This window comes from Nicotiana tabacum, chromosome 15, assembly GCF_000715075.1.
Source record: "Nicotiana tabacum cultivar K326 chromosome 15, ASM71507v2, whole genome shotgun sequence".
NCBI classification, from domain to species: Eukaryota; Viridiplantae; Streptophyta; class Magnoliopsida; order Solanales; family Solanaceae; genus Nicotiana; species Nicotiana tabacum.
In genome coordinates, this window is record NC_134094.1 from 97,530,914 (window position 1) to 97,537,349 (window position 6,436).

Sequence of the window (6,436 nt, forward strand, 5' to 3'; positions counted from 1 at the left end):
TAAAAATATAGTTTTTTCATCTAAATCTTTGATTTCTAAGATTTACTAGTTATAATCTACTTATAATCTATGTATTTGACTCAAGGGGTATGGAATTAACTTACCTTTAAATTGCTAGTTGAAACCCCCTTCTCAAAAGCTCTGAAATCGCCCGGAAATGGAGAGAAAACGGGCAAAAGTAGTGGATTCCCGTTCTTTTAAGCCTTGCAGGTGCGAGTTCCACTCGACTGGCCAATTCTCGCATCTGCGCGTCTAGCCTCGCACCTTCGCGTTCGTAGGTGCGCCCAATATTCCGCACCTGCGGTTGCAGGCCTCCCATTCCTTTTTCGCTTCTGCGAAGAAATCTCGCATCTGCGAGTGTCGCAGCTGCGAGCTTCTGTCGCATCTGTGAATGTCGTACCTATGACTGGCCAAGCGCAGATGCGATTCTGACAGTAGTTGGGAGTTTCAGTTTTGGCTCCCAACTTCCAACTTGGTCCGAGCCTCGTCCGATTGACACTCGGGGCCCCCGGGACCCCGCCCGAACATACCAACAAGTTTGAAATCATAAAACGGACTCGCTCAAACTCTCGGAATGCGTAAAACAATATCAAAATCTAAGAATCAACTCTCAGAATCAAAATTCATGTGTCACAGAAGACGTACCATAGGCTTGCCCATAGTGTAATACTCTATTAATTGAGCTCATTCAGTCAAAGATCAAGTAGGACTTTATTTAGGTTGTAATGTAGGCTGCAGGACGGGTAGGATACATTTGGATATAGTGACTACACCTCCCTAAGCACTTTAATACATATACATTAACAATTTAAACCCCACCCTTCTATTGAACCAAACCCCAACCTTCACAACATAATAACCTCAAGCTCCCAATATCTTTAAGCACAACCGAGATGAGAACTACAGCTAGCAAGGAATCAATATTTTTTTCTTTTCTAAGTTCTGATTTGTTTTCCAAGCAAACTCACTTTTTTCTTTCAATTCCCTACAAGTGGCTCTCACAACTTTTCAAACAATGCAGCTTTCTCCCTTTTCACTAGTTCCACTCAAAAACCCGACCATACCTCAACGTAGCTTTTCCAAGCTCATAACAAATTCAAGTGCTCAAAAGAGGTAGAAGGTTCAAACAGATAGTTAATTCAAACAAAGGTCAGGCTTGCAGTGTGGTTGCCAAAGAAATAGGATTACAAGCTCAACGGAGCTAACTAAGATACATCATAATTAGGTGGGTAAAAATATATATCTGGCTCAACAAAGAAATGCTTATATCACTTCCTAGACAAAACATGACTGCTATTTTGCTTTGCAAATACACGGGGCAAGTTCTAGACATCAACTGACATGCGGAGAATATCTACAAACCTTACTCACACCATGGCACATAACTCACTTAGGATCGGATCTATCCCGACTCTCTAGTCAAAGCAGTTAAGCAACATCAAAATAGGCACTTATACATGAGTCAAGAACTGAGCCTAGGCGTCACAACTAAGGCACTCACTAATCTCAAGGCATAAAAAAGTCAAGAACAACTATCTCCATTTAACAACACAGCACAAGAATTCCCTATTCTTAACAAAAGAAAAACTAACTACACCCAGTTCAAGCAAAACCCCTGAAAAAGAATCGCGGTACAAAGAAAAACCAAGAGGAAATTGTTACACTACTTAAGAAAATAAAACTTTTTTTTTCTTCGACTTTTATCCCTTAAGAAGACGGTCGAGGAAATCCATCGTCGGAAAAAGTCAAAAAACAAAATCCATTCAAAAGAAAAGAAAACAAACACACATATACATATTTACATCCCCCACCCCACACTTTAAGTTGTCGCTTGTCCCCATGACACACAAATAAAAAGCAAAAGGTAAAGGAAACTTCCCTGTATTTTTTTCCGTTTCCGAGAACTTATGAACTCCACCCCTAATTCTGAATTCCTTCCTCATTTTTGCTCGGGATTATTTATCGAGCTCATTAAGCCCAAGTCTTCTGAGAATATCTGCAAGACCCACTTTTTTCTTTCTTGCTTGGTCTCTTTTTGAGCGGTGAATTGTTGTTGTTGGTTCATCCTCAACTTGTTCCTACATTTTTTCACAGGATCAATCCATGCATCTTCCTGTAAATCCCTAAAAATAAAATCCACAATCAATGTTAGAATAAGAAAACAAAGAAGAAATGTCGTGTGAGTATTCTTCTGGTATGTCCAAGACCATTTGTCTCTCATTTGCTTCCACCAAAGGTTGTAAATGTGGAAAGGTGGATGGGGGTTTGAACTCTTCTTCAATTGCTTCACACTCAACCAACACCTTATATTCAATCATCTCAGTTAAATCAGAGTCCTCTTGCAGAGTGAAAAGCTCTCTCTGTAGATGCTCATCCTCTTGTGTAGGCTCATTCTCACATGGTATCTCCTCCATATATTCACAATCACAATGCAATGAGCTTTCTGAAAATATACTTACTATTTGATTCACTTGCATTGTTAGATTGTTAATGGCTTCATCATTTTGTGCAAGTCTCTCTTCCACACTATTCATGAACTTATGCATAAGCTCTTCTAAATTACCATTCTTCTCTTGAGGTGTTTGTTTCACTTCACTTTCGTTCCAATCATAATCAGAGTATTCGTTCCATCCAGAGTTAAGATTGTGGCCATATGAAACCTCATATCTGTAAGGACTAGAAATAGAGTGAGACTGTTCAAAAGATGAACCATAGGAAGAATACTTACCTTCTTTACAGTCAACCCATAGATAATTTTCACTACATTTAAAACAAATTGCAGACTTGTGATAATGTTTAGCTGCTAACTCCTCAACTTTTTTCTTAGGCTGGTTGTACTCCATCTTCAACAGCAATTAGAATTCAATATCAAGAATAATTCTTCAAGTTTTCTAATTAACTACTAAATTAAGATTACAACTAATTGAAATTGATCATAGAGAGTGAGAGTTTAACTAAAACGAATTGTAATCAATATGAGAAATAAGGACCATGACTGTATAGGTGCAAGATTGTTATTCGGGATTTAACTCTGTTTAAATTCACTTCTAATGTTCTAATGATTCTCACGAATTCACTCGATGATTAGTTTAAACGTAAGGTCAAGATTCCTCTCTCGATTAAATCTGAACTCTACAAAATAAACTAATATAAAGCACTGTAAAAATATGCAAAAATACATAAATGGGCTAGTCTTTAGGAAAACGTCTCTCGAATATTCTCCTAACTAAAATGAAAAGTCGAAAGGTCGTTTTATTCAAAACTCCAGTTGTGACATCCCTTCTCTCCCACTTCACACCTTTGGAACGTACTTTCTTATAGAGATAAACACGTTTTCACATTTGCAAGTCAGATTGACTTGAGATGACCAGATTACCAACAATCATGCTGAATTTAATCAGAGAATAATCTACTCAACGACCTAAGTGACTTCCCCCTTCCATACTTTTTTACTGAACCCCAAACTGCTTACTCAGCTAAAAAAGGAAAGCGAATACCAACAAAATCTAAAATAAGCTAATCCCTGCTCTTCAAGCATGCTATGCCTCAGGCCCCATCCAAGGATCTTGAGCCAATATTTAAGAGTTAAGATTAACATGTTCTGCACACTAGCGAACCGAGGTAGCTTCAACACCAGTATACGAATAAGACCTCAGCAGATTCAAGCTACCAATCAGTGTAGATAACTCAAGCATCTGGATTGTGCTAACCGTCAGGTTTAAGGAAAATCCAACAAACTATATCAAGAAGGGGGAAATTCAAAACTTGGGATGCTTTCTCAAGTAACTGTTTTTCTGTTTGAAATATGCCTAAAAATAGCAGTCTCCATGAAAAACATACCTGAAAGGCGTTCTCTAAAAGCTTTCTACTAGTTATTACTCTACTGAATACAAGAAACAAGGGACATTCAACATAAAAGAGACAAGAATCGAACAAAGAGCAAACAGAAATATCCAAAAAAGAAGCAAGTTCAAGTAACAGTAGAGCTCAATAGTTGATATAGCGAGCAGTAGAGACAGATAAGTACCCGACGTGAAATTTCCACAGCACTCGCAACATAATCTGATGTAAACAAAGAGTCCATCAAACTGTTCTCTATCAGTTCCCACAGAACACACACACAACAGTATTTTACGTGAAAAACTCCAGTTCACGGGATTAAAAATCACGACTTACACTCGTAAGATTTCAAATTCACTACCCGAGCAAACTTTAGATTACAACATATTATAATCTAGGAATTAACCTCTTAATGCCTCACCTACTTGCAATAACTCTATTGCAAGCGTCTTTGTAATAACTCTATTACAAAGCTCACCACTTTGACTAACTCTAGCCAAACACAAACACAAGGTTTATTGTTTGACAGATGATGTCTTACAGAATACTTCTAACTAAGCTGAGTAGGAATTACAAGTAAATAACACTAAAACAATACAACAATACTAAGGACATATAATAAACTCAGTGTTGGGATCTGGTCCTTTGTTCTTCAAGACTTGGAGTCAATGAAGGCGGCAACACACTTGAGAGAGACTTAACGATTTAGGGTTTACAAGTGTTGGTTTTCCCTTTCCTCAAGTTGGTAATATATAAGTGAGGTCATTGGGATGATGTATGCAAATATCCAGTACAAGACATGCTTTATGAAGCACTGTTGCTCCACAGAGAAATAGTGCAGCGACTTTAACAACTGTAGGGAGTTGACTTCTACTGTCACCGAAACTTATGCCAGACATGTGACTTGTTGTTCTGAGCATTTTGAGGCTATGTAACAGGTTCCCTATCTAGTTCTCATATGAAGCTTGTTAAATCATCAAAATACAAAATGCACATAATTTATCAATTTCCCCCTTTTTGATGATGACAAACTTATAATTCAAGTTTCCTCTGAGAACCAGATCTCCATACAATTTACCTGTAGAATAACTTTATTCCCCCTGAGAACATGTTCCCTTGTTTGTCCTCCCTTCAATTTTTTTCCTCCTTTTGGCATCATAAAAAGAATATATGCAAGTAAACGCAAAAAGAAGTCCAACAAAGTTAACTCATGCCACATGTGTGCACACAACATAGCTAAAAATAGAGCACAAGAGTATAACATGCATAACAAAAGAATGAGATGCTCATTAAATAATAAGAGAAGAAAACAGAGGCAGTATTACCATTGTACACAAATATCAACATAAAAACAAACTTAAAGTACTAGTCATAACAACAACAAGCCAAAAGAGACACTAGGTTAAGACAAACATCGTTTAAACTAGACATTGAGAAGGGAACTGTTTAAGGGGCACTAGAAGAGGGAGGGAAGGATGAGGAGGTAAGGGCTTTGAGAAGAATATCCACTCGAGCATTTGCAGACCACAGCTTATTTATCAGCTGCTCTTTCAAGTCCTCAACCTGTTTTCTCAGGTCTGCATTTTTAGTAGTCAAGCGAGTAACCTCTGCGCCTTTTGCACTGCTAGAACTAGTTTCCTCATTGGCTTGACTGAGCTATCCCTCAAGAATGGCATTCCTGGCCTTCAGCCTCCTTATTTCCTTGTTAGCAGCATTCTGAGCATCAATTAACTGAGAACTAGTTGAATTGATACCAACACCCCCCTTCTTAGGTTGTCTTTGAGAAAGTTTGCTTTCGAGTTTCCACTGCTGCTCTTCCCAAAGGGACTTTGAAGAATTCAAATACTCTAGTGAGCAAGAACCCATAAGGCAAATCATGGTTCCCATCCTTGAAGTCTGTCACTTTTTTCATATGTTCAATTATGATACCGGGCAGTTTGATGGTGGTGTATGCATCCAGAGATTCCTTGAGGAACATGTCTACTTTTGAAGTAATGGAATGCCTTTCTGTGCGTGGAAGCAGGACTTTATTCACCATTTCAAACATAAGTTGATACTTTGGAAGAAGGGACTTCTTGTGCACCCGTTCCCCTTGCTGAACAGCCTGAGCTTTTAGAATGACCTTTCTTAAGTCAGGGGAACAAGTCCCTTCAACATATGAGATCCCTTTAGTGGGCACACCCAAGATACTTCCTAGAACAGCCTCGTCCATCACAAAAATCTACTCCATTAACCTTCAAGCAGATGTTGTCGTCTTCCATAGTTAACAAATCTGCGTAGAAACTACGAACTTCCTCTTCAAAAACCTTGGAACTCTGAATAGTAAACAAATGAGTCCACATATGAAACTCGCAGATTGCATATAGTTGTCTCATGCCTGACATTTCAAGAATGTCAGCGTCAAATGCTCTGCTCCATAGCACCCTTTGCTTCTTAAGGTTTTCTCCTCTCTCAACTTCAGACACATCCACTTTGGCTTTCTTGGAGGAAACTAGGTTCCTCTTTGTCACTTGCCTTCCTCTTCAAAGAGTACTTCTTCACACTTTTCTCCTTATTTTTAGACTTACTTTTCTCACCAGACTCCTCTCCTTCAACA